Source organism: Triticum dicoccoides, chromosome 4B (assembly GCF_002162155.2).
Source record: "Triticum dicoccoides isolate Atlit2015 ecotype Zavitan chromosome 4B, WEW_v2.0, whole genome shotgun sequence".
In the NCBI taxonomy this organism is placed as follows: domain Eukaryota; kingdom Viridiplantae; phylum Streptophyta; class Magnoliopsida; order Poales; family Poaceae; genus Triticum; species Triticum dicoccoides.
The window spans coordinates 525,533,754-525,547,055 of NC_041387.1; positions in this window are offsets into that span (position 1 = coordinate 525,533,754).

Sequence of the window (13,302 nt, forward strand, 5' to 3'; positions counted from 1 at the left end):
CAAAGCTTAATAGGAAAGGAAGGGGTAAAGTGGTGAGGCTGCAGCAGCGACTAAGCATATATGGTGGCTAACATACGCAAATAAGAGCGAGAAGAGAAGCAAAGGAACGGCCGTGAAGCTAGCAATGATCAAGAAGTGATCCTGAACTCCTACTTATGTCAAACATAACCCAAAAACCGTGTTCACTTCCCGGACTCCGCCGAAAAGAGACCATCACGGTTACACACGCGGTTGATGCGTTTTAATTCGGATCTGGTGTCAAGTTATCTACAACCGGACATTAACAAAATCCCATCTGCCTGTAACCACAGGCACGGCTTTCGAAAGATTATACCCTGCAGGGGTGTCCCAACTTAGCCCATGATAAGCTCTCGCGATCAACGAAGGATATACCTTCTCCCAGGAAGACCCGATCAGACTCGGAATCCCGATTTACAAGACATTTCGACAATGGTAAAACAAGACCAGCAAAGCCGCCCGATGCGCCGACAATCCCGATAGGAGCTGCACATATCTCGTTCTCAGGGCAACACCGGATGAGACATCCTACGAGTAAAATCAGACCTCGAGTTTCCCCGAGGGGGCCCCGCAGTCTACTCGGTTCGGACCAACACTTAGAGAAGCACTGGCCCGGGGGGGCTAAATAAAGATGAAAGCGACTCCCAAGGGAAAAGTAGGTGGTGGTGAGGCAAAAGGTAAAAACAATGTTGGGCCTTGCTGGAGGAGTTTTATTCAAAGCGAACTGTCAAGGGGGTCCCATAAATCACCCGACCGCGTAAGGAACACAAAATCCGGGAACATAACACCGGTATGACGGAACCTAGGGCGGCAAGAGTGGAACAAAACACCAGGCAAAAGGCCGAGTCTTCCACCCTTTACCAAGTATATAGATGCATTAATAATATAAGAGATATTGTGATATCCCAACATAATCCTGTCCACCATGGAGAAATCTTCAACTTCACCTACAACTAACAACGCTATAAGAGGGGCTGAGCAAAGCGGTAACATAGCCAAACAACGGTTTGCATAGGAAAGGTGTCAAAGGTTAGAGGTTCATGGCAATATGGGAGGCTTGATAAACAGGTGATAGGTAGCGCAGCAAAGCGATAGAACGAAGCAACTAGCATAGCAATGATAGTAGTGAGATCCAGGGTAGCGGTCATCTTGCCTGAAATCCCGCAAGGAAGAAGAACGAGTCCATGAAGAAGATGAAGCCACGAAGACGAACCAAGCGCAGACGAACGAATCCTCACGATCGCAACGAAACGGGAACTATCGAGAAAAAGCACACAACAAGGTAAACACACCACACAAGAACAAGACATGATGCTCAACCAAGTATGATGCAAGATAAGACTACATGAAGCTACTCATGGCAAGGGATGATGCAAACAAGAACAACACATCAAGACAAGTTTAAATGAGGCCGGAAACAACATATAACAATTTCGGTAAGTCCTCATATGCAAATTTCGAAATTGGTCTAGATCTGAATAAACCTTATGTTCAAGTTGTTAAACAGCAAGTTAAGATGCACCAAGATGATCTACACGAGATTCTAGTCAAGTCACATATAAAGTTCATTATATTTGGAGCTACGGCCTAGAAGATATGAGCAAAACAAGTTAAACATGGCATTGATGCAAAATGCATTCAAACATCAAGCAAACACACCAAAACAAGGATGCAACATGATAATATGAAGCTACATGCAATTCTAAGCAAGTTTCATATAGAGCACACTCAAAACGGAGCAACGGTTCAACACATACACTCTATACAAGGCATAACAACAATCTGTCCAAAACAGCAACTAGGCATATTGCAAGCATCAAAACAACATGCTACTGCACCACAATATGAGAACAAAAGGCATGGACATGAAGTACAGGTAAAGCATAACAAAACATGAACACTGAGCTATCTCCAGAAATCGCTAGAACATGCTCAAACACACATGGCAAGATTGCAAATAATAACAGTTCAGACTTTGCAGAAAATAACATCAGGTTGCAATGTTTAGAGCTATCAAACAACATGTTACAGGAACTTATCATGGCAAACAAAGGCATGGCATGATACTACTAAATGCATAGAACAAAAGTCCCTTAATGACCATAAGCCAAAAAGGATCAGAAGATATGATGGCACCCATGTAAACATAGCAAGTTATAATACAGATTCATACATGGCAGGAATAACAATAAGTAGGCATGTTGGTGAGCTTGTACCACTCACCACAGAGCAATAAATGGCATGGCAAGTCACCCAACAGTAAGAAGACATATTTATGAAGCTAAACATGGAAAGATCAAGGTCATAGGGTGCATGTATCACTAACAACAAGCATGGCAACAACTGAACTTAATGTTAACAGGCTGGCAGCAACATTATTTAGCAAGTTTGGAGCAAGGAAACAACAAACTACAGCAGGCTATAAATGCAACCAGGGGCATGGATGGATAGAGTATGACATGTAGAACAAACCACCCTTAGTGAACATCTTCAGATTATGCATAGAATGACTTGTAACAGCAGGTTTACATAGCATCACGAAATAACAGATTCAGCCTAGCAAAACAGCAACAGCAAGTACACTACTTAACAAGCTCGATTCACTCACCACAAGTCATTGCATTACAAGATAAGCATAGCATCCTCAAGAAGACATGTTTATGAAACAAACCAAGGCAAGAACAAGTTCTTAGCATGCAAGGATCAACTACAACAACCTTGGCAAAATTGAATAACATGTAAACAATCTGTTAGGAAACATTTTGTAGCAAAAGCAGAGCACGAAAATGACATGCTAGACTACTCCATAATTGCAACCAAGGGTATGAATGGATAGAGCAAAACCATATGTCCAAAACATCTTTACTGAAGTATCTCAAAATATGCATGGATCTCTTTGTAGCATCATGTTTACATGGAATCAAAATAACAGCAGAACAGGGACTAAAATCAGCAACATCACGAAGCCTAGTTTACATGCTTGTGCTAGTCACCACATGATCACAAAAATACATGGTAAGCACCTCTGTAAAGAAGACATGGCATAGTTCAAAACACATGTAGACATCAACCTCATAGGAGGCACACATCAAGCATGGCAAAAATGACAAATGAGCATGTTATAACAATTTCAGCAGATTAACATCATGAAGCACTCTTGCAACGATGATTCAGGCATCAAGATGAGCTCAAATGAACATGATGCAATGGAATGAAATGAAGTACTCGTTGAGGTGAACAATTTGACATATTACACACATAAAACGGAGCTACGGATGCAGAGATATGATCCGATGAACATGGCTTGATTATGCAAAATAATTTCGGGACTTAGCAGTTTCTGGAAAAAAACAGGCGGGCGCCCAAAAGCTAAAAGACGCCCACGCGCGGGATAGGGGGCGGCTCACCACGGGCCTGGCCCAGGACGGCAGGGATGAAGCGGGCCGGAGGAGATGGGCCAGCGGGGGGGCGCGGCCCACGTGCAGCCCACACACGGTGGCAGTGCGTGTGCTCGCACACACACGAGAGCACGCATGCCGGTGCGGCCATGGCGCAGGGCGGCGGCTGCGCTGGCCGGCGGGGAGGCTAGGAGGAGGCCAGGGTTGCGGGAATGGGCGGATCCGGTCGGCCGGCGCCGGATCCGGGCAACGACGACGGTGGGCGGAGCTCCGGGAGGCGCAGTACTCCGGCGGCGGCTCCGTGGGTGGCGGTGCTTCCTGGAAAGAGGGAGAGAGAGCGAGCTGGGCTGAGAGAAGAGAAGAGAAGTTGCAGCCCGGCGGCAGTTCCGGAGATCGAAACGTCCGACGAATATACCGACCATATCGCGGTTATATATTTAACGGTTGGGCAGTCGAACGAACTCCGAACGCGATGAAATTTGGCACGCGGCCTGTCTACACTATAATAAGACCGCACGCCAAGTTTCATCCCATTCCGAGAACATTTTTCGGTCACTTATAAAATAATATTTCGGAGGTGCCGCGGGCGCGTGCCAGTGTGTCTGGACTCCGAACGGACAACTGAGAGAACCAGGGGAACCCGAACAGATGCAAATTTTAAAAAACATGCAGATGAAATGCAGATGATGATATGGCAATATGCAACACGCAAGCAAATGACATGGCAACAACGGCGAAAAACTGGCAGACACCTGGCGCAATGAACCCGGGGCGTTACAGTCTTGCAGCTCCTCGTTGTGGCACTGACGCTCCGCCTTCTCGCACAAGCTCCGTTCGGCAATGGCGGCCGCAACTGCGTCGACATCGGCCACGAAATCTTCTGGCCCGACGACGCCTCAGTGCTCAATCTCCTCCGGCTCCTGCTTGACGGCGACGAGCTCGCGGTCCTCCGGCTCCTCCGACCACTCCCTCTTCATGGGAAGAAGTGCCGCACCGGAGGAAGAGCCCCTCGCAGCGGAGGAAGAGCCCGCTGTTGGGGAACGTAGCATAAATTCAAAATTTTCCTACGTGTCACCAAGATCTATCTATGGAGTCATCTAGCAACGAGGGAGGAGTGGATCTACATACCCTTGTAGATCGCGCGCGGAAGCGTTCAAGAGAACGGGGTTGATGGAGTCGTACTCGCCGTGATCCAAATCACCGATGATCCTAGCGCCGAACGGACGGCACCTCCGCGTTCAACACACGTACGGAGCAGCGACGTCTCCTCCTTCTTGATCCAGCAAGGGGAAAGGAGAGGTTGATGGAGATCCAACAGCACGACGGCGTGGTGGTGGAAGTAGCGGGATTCCAACAGGGCTTCGCCAAGCGCTGCGGGAGGAGGAAGATGTGTCGCGGGAGCGAGAGGGAGGCGCCAGGCCTTAGGTTTGGTTGCTCCTCCTTTTCCCCACTATATATAGGGCCAAGGGAGAGGGGGAGGGCGCAGCCTTGCCCCTTCCTCCAAGGAAGGGTGCGGCCAAGAGTGGGGAGGAGTCCATCCTCCCCAAGGCACCTCGGAGGTGCCTTCCCCTTTTAGGACTCTCCCCTTTTTCTCTTCTCTTGGCGCATGGGCCTCTTGGGGCTGGTGCCCTTGGCCCATGTAGGCTAAGACGCACCCCCTACAGCCCATGTGGCCCCCCGGGGCAGGTGGCCCCACCCGGTGGACCCCCGGGACCCTTCCGGTGGTCCCGGTACAATACCGGTGACCCGAAACTTGTCCCGATGGCCGAAATAGCACTTTCTATATATAATTCTTTACCTCCGGACCATTCCGGAACTCCTCGTGACGTCCGGGATCTCATACGGGACTCCGAACAACTTTCGGGTTACCGCATACTAATATCTCTATAACCCTAGCGTCACCGAACCTTAAGTGTGTAGACCCTACGGGTTCGGGAGACATGCAGACATGACCGAGATGACTCTCCGGTCAATAACCAACAGCGGGATCTGGATACCCATGTTGGCTCCCATATGTTCTATGATGATCTCATCGGATGAACCACGATGTCAAGGACTTAATCAATCCCGTATACAATTCCCTTTGTCTAGCGGTACGATACTTGCCCGAGATTCGATCATCGGTATCCCGATACCTTGTTCAATCTCGTTACCAGCAAGTCTCTTTACTCGTTCCGTAACACATCATCCCGTGATCAACCCCTTGGTCACATTGTGCACATTATGATGATGTCCTATCGAGTGGGCCCAGAGATACCTCTCCGTTTACACGGAGTGACAAAATCCCAGTCTCGATTCGTGCCAACCCAACAGACACTTTCGGAGATACCTGTAATGCACCTTTATAACCACCCAGTTACGTTGTGACGTTTGGTACACCCAAAGCATTCCTACGGTATCCGGGAGTTGCACAATCTCATGGTCTAAGGAAAAGATACTTGACATTAGAAAAGCTTTAGCATACGAACTACACGATCTATGTGCTAGGCTTAGGATTGGGTCTTTGTCCATCACATCATTCTCCTAATGATGTGATCCCGTTATCAATGACATCCAATGTCCATGGTCAGGAAACCGTAACCATCTATTGATCAACGAGCTAGTCAACTAGAGGCTTACTAGGGACATGGTGTTGTCTATGTATCCACACATGTATCTGAGTTTCCTATCAATACAATTCTAGCATGGATAATAAATGATTATCATGAACAAGGAAATATAATAATAACTAATTTATTATTGCCTCTAGGGCATATTTCCAACAGTCTCCCACTTGCACTAGAGTCAATAATCTAGTTCACATCGCCATGTGATTAACACTCACAGGTCACATCCCCATGTGACTAACACCCAAAGAGTTTACTAGAGTCAATAATCTAGTTCACATTTACCATGTGATTAACACTCGATGAGTTCTGGGTTTGATCATGTTATGCTTGTGAGAGAGGTTATAGTCAACGGGTCTGAACCTTTCAGATCCGTGTGTGCTTTACAAATCTCTATGTCATCTCCTAGATGCAGCTACCACGCTCTATTTGGAGCTATTCCAAATAACTGTTCTACTATACGAATCTAGTTTACTACTCATAATAATCTGGATTAGTGTCAAAGCTTGCATCGGCGTAACCCTTTACGACGAATTCTTTTACCACCTCCATAATCGAGAAAATTCCTTAGTCCACTAGTTACTAAGGATAACTTTGACCGCTGTCCTGTGATCCATTCTTGGATCACTCTTGTACCCCTTGACTAACTCATGGCAAGGCACACTTCAGGTGCGGTACACAGCATAACATACTGTAGAGCCTACGTCTTAATCATAGGGACGACCTTCGTCCTTTCTCTCTATTCTGCCGTGGTCGAGCTTTAAGTCTTAACTTCATACCTTACAACTCAGGCAAGAACTCCTTCTTTGACTGATCCATCTTGAACACCTTCAAGATCATGTCAAGGTATGTGCTCATTTGAAAGTACTATTAAGCGTTTTGATCTATCCTTATAGATCTTGATGCTCAATGTTTAAGTAGCTTAATTCAGGCTTTCCATTGAAAAACACTTTCCAAATAACCCTATATGCTTTCCATTGAAAAACACTTTCCAAATAACCCTATATGCTTTCCAGAAATTCTACGTCATTTCTGATCGACAATATGTCAACATATATTTATCAGAAATTCTATAGTGCTCCCCTCACTTCTTTGGAAATACAAGTTTCTCATAAACTCTGTATACACCAAAATCTTTGATCATCTCATCAAAGCATACATTCCAACTCCGAGATGCTTACTCCAGTCCTCAGAAGGATTGCTGGAGCCTTTGCATATTTATTAGCATCTTTCAGGATTGACAAAACCTTCCGGTTGTATCACATACAACCTTTCCTCAAAAAAAACGTCGAGGAAACAATGTTTTGACATCCTTTCTGCAAGATTTCATAAATAAAGCAGTAATCGCTAATATAATTCCAACAGACTCTTAGCATCGCTACGAGTGAGAAAGTCTCATCGTAGTCAACTCCTTGAACTTGTCGGAAAACATCTTAACGACAAGTCGAGCTTTCTTTAATGGTGACATTTACCATCATCGTCCATCTTCCTTTTAAAATCCATCTGCACTCAACAGCCTTACGACCATCAAGTAGTTCTTCCAAAGTCTACACTTTATTTTCATACATGGATCCTCTCTCGGATTTTATGGCCTCGAGCCATTTATCGGAATCCGGGCCCACCATCGCTTCTCCATAGCTCGTAGGTTCATTGTTGTCTAGCAACATGACTTCCAAGACAGGATTACGTACCACTCTGAAGTAGTACGCATCCTTGTCACCCTACGAAGTACGGTAGTGACTTGATCCGAAGTTTCATGATCACTATCATAAGCTTCTACTTCAATTGGTGTAGGTGTCACAGGAACAACTTCCTGTGCCCTGCCACACACCAGTTGTAGCGACGGTTCAATAACCTCATCAAGTCTCCACCATCCTCCCACTCAATTCTTTCAAGAGAAACTTTTCCTCGAGAAAGGACCCGATTCTAGAAACAATCCCTTATTGCTTTCAAATCTGAGACAGGAGGTATACCCAACTGTTTTGGGTGTCCTATGAAGATGCATTTATCCGCTTTGGGTTCGAGCTTATCAGCCTGAAACTTTTTCACATAAGCGTCGCAGCCCCAAACCTTTAAGAAATGACAGCTTAGGTTTCTCTAAACCATAGTTCATATGGTGTCATCTCATCGGAATTACGTGGTGCCCTATTTAAAATGAATGTGGTTGTCTCTAATGCCTAACCCATAAACTATTGTGGTAATTCGATAAGAGACATCATGGTATGCACCATATCCAATAGGGTGCAACTATGATGTTCGGACACACCATCACACTATGGTGTTCCAGGCTGTATTAGTTGTGAAACAATTTCTACAATGTCTTAATTATGTGCCAAACTCGTAATTCAGATATTCATCTCTATGATCATATCATAGATATTTTATCCTCTTGTCACGACGATCTTTCAACTTCACCCTGAAATTACTTGAACCTTTCAATAATTCAAACTCGTGATTCATCAAGTAAATATACTCAACATCTACTCAAATCATCTGTGAAGTAAGAACATAACAATATCCACTGCATGCCTCGGTACTTATTGGATTGCACACATCAAAATGTATTACTTCCAACAAGTTGCTTTCTAGTTCCATTTTACTGGAAACGAAGCTTTCAGTCATCTTGCCCATGTGGTATGATTTGCATGTCTCAAGTGATTCAAAATCAAGTGAGTCCAAACGGTCCATTTGCATGGAGTTTCTTCATGCATATACACCAATAGACATGGTTCGCATGTCTCAAACTTTTCAAAACGAGTGAGCCCAAAGATCCATCAACATGGAGCTTCTTCATGCGTTTTATACCGATATGACTTACGTGGCAGTGCCACAAGTAGGTGGTACTATCATTACTATCTTTTGGCATGAACATGTGTATCACTACGATCGAGATTCAATAAACCATTCATTTTAGGTGCAAGACCATTGAAGGTATTATTCAAATAAACAGAGTAACCGTTATTCTCCTTAAATGAATAACCGTATTGCGATAGACATAATCCAATCATGTCTATGCTCAACGCAAACACCAAATAACAATTATTTAGGTTTTAATACCAATCTCGATGGTAGAGGGAGCGTACGATATTTGATCAACCTTGGAAACACTTCCAACACATATCGTCAGCTCACCTTTAGCTAGTCTCCGTTTATTCCGTAGCTTTTATTTCGAGTTACTAACACTTAGCAACCGAACCGGTATCTAATACCCTGGTGCTACTAGGAGTACTAGTAAAGTACACATCATCACAATGTATATCCAATATACTTCTATCAACAGCCTTCTCATCTACCAAGTATCTAGGGTAATTCTGCTCCGGTGGCTGTTCCCCTTATTACAGAAGCACTCAGTCTCGGGTTTGGGTTCAACCTTGGGTTTCTTCACTGGAGCAGCAGCTGATTTGCCGTTTCATGAAGTATCCCTTCTTGCCCTTGCCCTTCTTGAAACTAGTGGTTTCACCAACCATCAACAATTGATGCTCCTTCTTGATTTCTACTTTCGCGGTGTCAAACATCGTGAATACCTCAAGGATCATCATATCTATCCCTGATATGTTATAGTTCATCACGAAGCTCTAGCAGCTTGGTGGCAATGACTTTGGAGAAACATCACTATCTCATCTGGAAGATCAACTCCCACTCGATTCAAGTGATTGTCGCACTCAGACAATCTGAGCACAAGCTCAACGATTGAGCTTTTCTCCCTTAGTTTGCAGGCTAAGAAAATCGTCGGAGGTCTCATACCTCTTGACGTGGGCACGAGCCTGAAATCCCAATTTCAGCCCTTGAAACATCTCATATATTCCGCGATGTTTCAAAGCGTCTTCGGTGCCTCAATTCTAAACCGTTTAACTGAACTATCACGTAGTTATCAAAATGTGTATGTCAGATGTTCGCAACATCCACAGACAACGTTCGAGGTTCAGCACACTGAGCGGTGCATTAAGGACATAAGCCTTCTATGAAGCAATGAGGACAATCCTCAGTTTACAGACCTAGTCCGCATAATTACTACTATCAACTTTCAACTACATTTTCTCTAGGAACATATCTAAATAGTAGAACTGAAGCGCGAGCTACGACATAATTTGCGAAGACCTTTTGACTATGTTCAGGATAATTAAGTTCATCTTATGAACTCCCACTCAGATAGACATCCCTCTAGTCATCTAAGTGATTACATGATCCGAGTCAACTAGGCCGTGTCCGATCATCACGTGAGACGGACTAGTCAACATCGGTGAACATCTTCATGTTGATCGTATCTACCATACGACTCATGCTCGACCTTTCGGTCTTATGTGTTCCGAGGCCATGTCTATGCACATGCTAGGCTCGTCAAGTTAACCCTAAGTGTTTTGCATGTGTAAAACTGTCTTACACCCGTTGTATGTGAACGTAAGGATCTATCACACCCGATCATCACGTGGTGCTTCGAAACGACGAACTTTAACAACGGTGCACAGTTAGGGGAGAACACTTCTTGAAATTTTAGTGAGGGATCATCTTATTTACTACCGTCGTTCTAAGTAAACAAGATGCAAAAACATGATAAACATCACATGCAATCAAATAATAGTGACATGATATGGCCAATATCATATAGCTCCTTTGATCTCCATCTTGGGGCTCCATGATCATTTTGTCACCGGCATGACACCATGATCTCCATCATCGTGTCTTCTTGAAGTTGTCTCGTCATCGACATGCAAGTCGTGATTCCCTTGACAAGAACATGATCAATCTCATACATCACATATATCATTCATCACATCCTTTTGGCCATATCACATCACATAGCATACCCTGCAAAAAAAAGTTAGACGTCCTCTAATTGTTGTTTGCATGTTTTACGTGGCTGCTATGTGTTTCTAGCAAGAACGTTTCTTACCTACGCAAAAACCACAACGTGATATGCCAATTGCTATTTACCCTTCATAAGGACCCTTTTCATCGAATCCGATCCGACTAAAGTGGGAAAGACAGACACCCGCTAGCCACCTTATGCAACTAGTGCATGTCAGTCGGTGGAACCAGTCTCACGTAAGAGTACGTGTAAGGTCGGTCCGGGCCGCTTCATCCCACGATGCCGCCGAATCAAGATAAGACTAGTAACGGCAAGCATATTGAACAAAATCAACGCCCACAACTACTTTGTGTTCTACTCGTGCATAGAAACTACGCATAGACCTAGCTCATGATGCCACTGTTGGGGAACGTAGCATAAATTCAAAATTTTCCTACGTGTCACCAAGATCTATCTATGGAGTCATCTAGCAACGAGGGAGGAGTGGATCTACATACCCTTTTAGATCGCGCGCGGAAGCGTTCAAGAGAACGGGGTTGATGGAGTCGTACTCGTCGTGATCCAAATCACCGATGATCCTAGCGCCGAACGGACGGCACCTCCGCGTTCAACACACGTACGGAGCAGCGACGTCTCCTCCTTCTTGATCCAGCAAGGGGGAAGGAGAGGTTGATGGAGATCCAACAGCACGACGGCGTGGTGGTGGAAGTAGCGGGATTCCAACAGGGCTTCGCCAAGTGCTACGGGAGGAGGAAGATGTGTCGCGGGAGGGAGAGGGAGGCGCCAGGCCTTAGGTTTGGTTGCTCCTCCTTTTCCCCACTATATATAGGGCCAAGGGAGAGGGGGAGGGCGCAGCCTTGCCCCTTCCTCCAAGGAAGGGTGCGGCCAAGGGTGGGGAGGAGTCCATCCTCCCCAAGGCACCTCGGAGGTGCCTTCCCCTTTTAGGACTCTCCCCTTTTTCTCTTCTCTTGGCGCATGGGCCTCTTGGGGCTGGTGCCCTTGGCCCATGTAGGCCAAGGCGCACCCCCTACAGCCCATGTGGCCCCCCGGGGCAGGTGGCCCCACCCGGTGGACCCCCGGGACCCTTCCGGTGGTCCCGGTACAATACCGGTGACCCGAAACTTGTCCCGATGGCCGAAATAGCACTTCCTATATATAATTCTTTACCTCCGGACCATTCCGGAACTCCTCGTGACGTCCGGGATCTCATACGGGACTCCGAACAACTTTCGGGTTACCGCATACTAATATCTCTATAACCCTAGCGTCACCGAACCTTAAGTGTGTAGACCCTACGGGTTCGGGAGACATGCAGACATGACCGAGATGACTCTCCGGTCAATAACCAACAGCGGGATCTGGATACCCATGTTGGCTCCCACATGTTCCACGATGATCTCATCGGATGAACCACGATGTCAAGGACTTAATCAATCCCGTATACAATTCCCTTTGTCTAGCGGTACGATACTTTCCCGAGATTCGATCGTCGGTATCCTGATACCTTGTTCAATCTCGTTACCGGCAAGTCTCTTTACTCGTTCCGTAACACATCATCCCGTGATCAACCCCTTGGTCACATTGTGCACATTATGATGATGTCCTACCGAGTGGGCCCAGAGATACCTCTCCATTTACACGGAGTGACAAATCCCAGTCTCGATTCGTGCCAACCCAACAGACACTTTCGGAGATACCTGTAATGCACCTTTATAACCACCCAGTTACGTTGTGACGTTTGGTACACCCAAAGCATTCCTACGGTATCCGGGAGTTGCACAATCTCATGGTCTAAGGAAAAGATACTTGACATTAGAAAAGCTTTAGCATACGAACTACACGATCTATGTGCTAGGCTTAGGATTGGGTCTTTGTCCATCACATCATTCTCCTAATGATGTGATCCCGTTATCAATGACATCCAATGTCCATGGTCAGGAAACCGTAACCATCTATTGATCAACGAGCTAGTCAACTAGAGGCTTACTAGGGACATGGTGTTGTCTATGTATCCACACATGTATTTGAGTTTCCTATCAATACAATTCTAGCATGGATAATAAACGATTATCATGAACAAGGAAATATAATAATAACTAATTTATTATTGCCTCTAGGGCATATTTCCAACACCCGCGACCGAGGAGGGCGACCGGAGGAGCCCGTGCCGGCGGTCATACTCCTTCGTCTCGCGGCGGAGGAGCCTTGACGGCGGCTCGAGGCCCTGGTTCGTCCACTTCCTCGCCGCATGCTTCCTCGTGTCGTCTGCGCGGACACACCGCTCGCGCTCGTGGTCGCCGCTGCCGCCGGAGCTACCGCCGGAGTTCCACATACAGCCCCACATGGCGTTTCGAGGCGGAAGGGGGCTCACCGACGACCAGAAATGCGGGGGAGAAAGTGAGGAATCGCGGTGAAACACGGCGGCGGGGGGTTAGGGTTTCAACCCGTATCTGCCCGCAAACCCGTAGATATA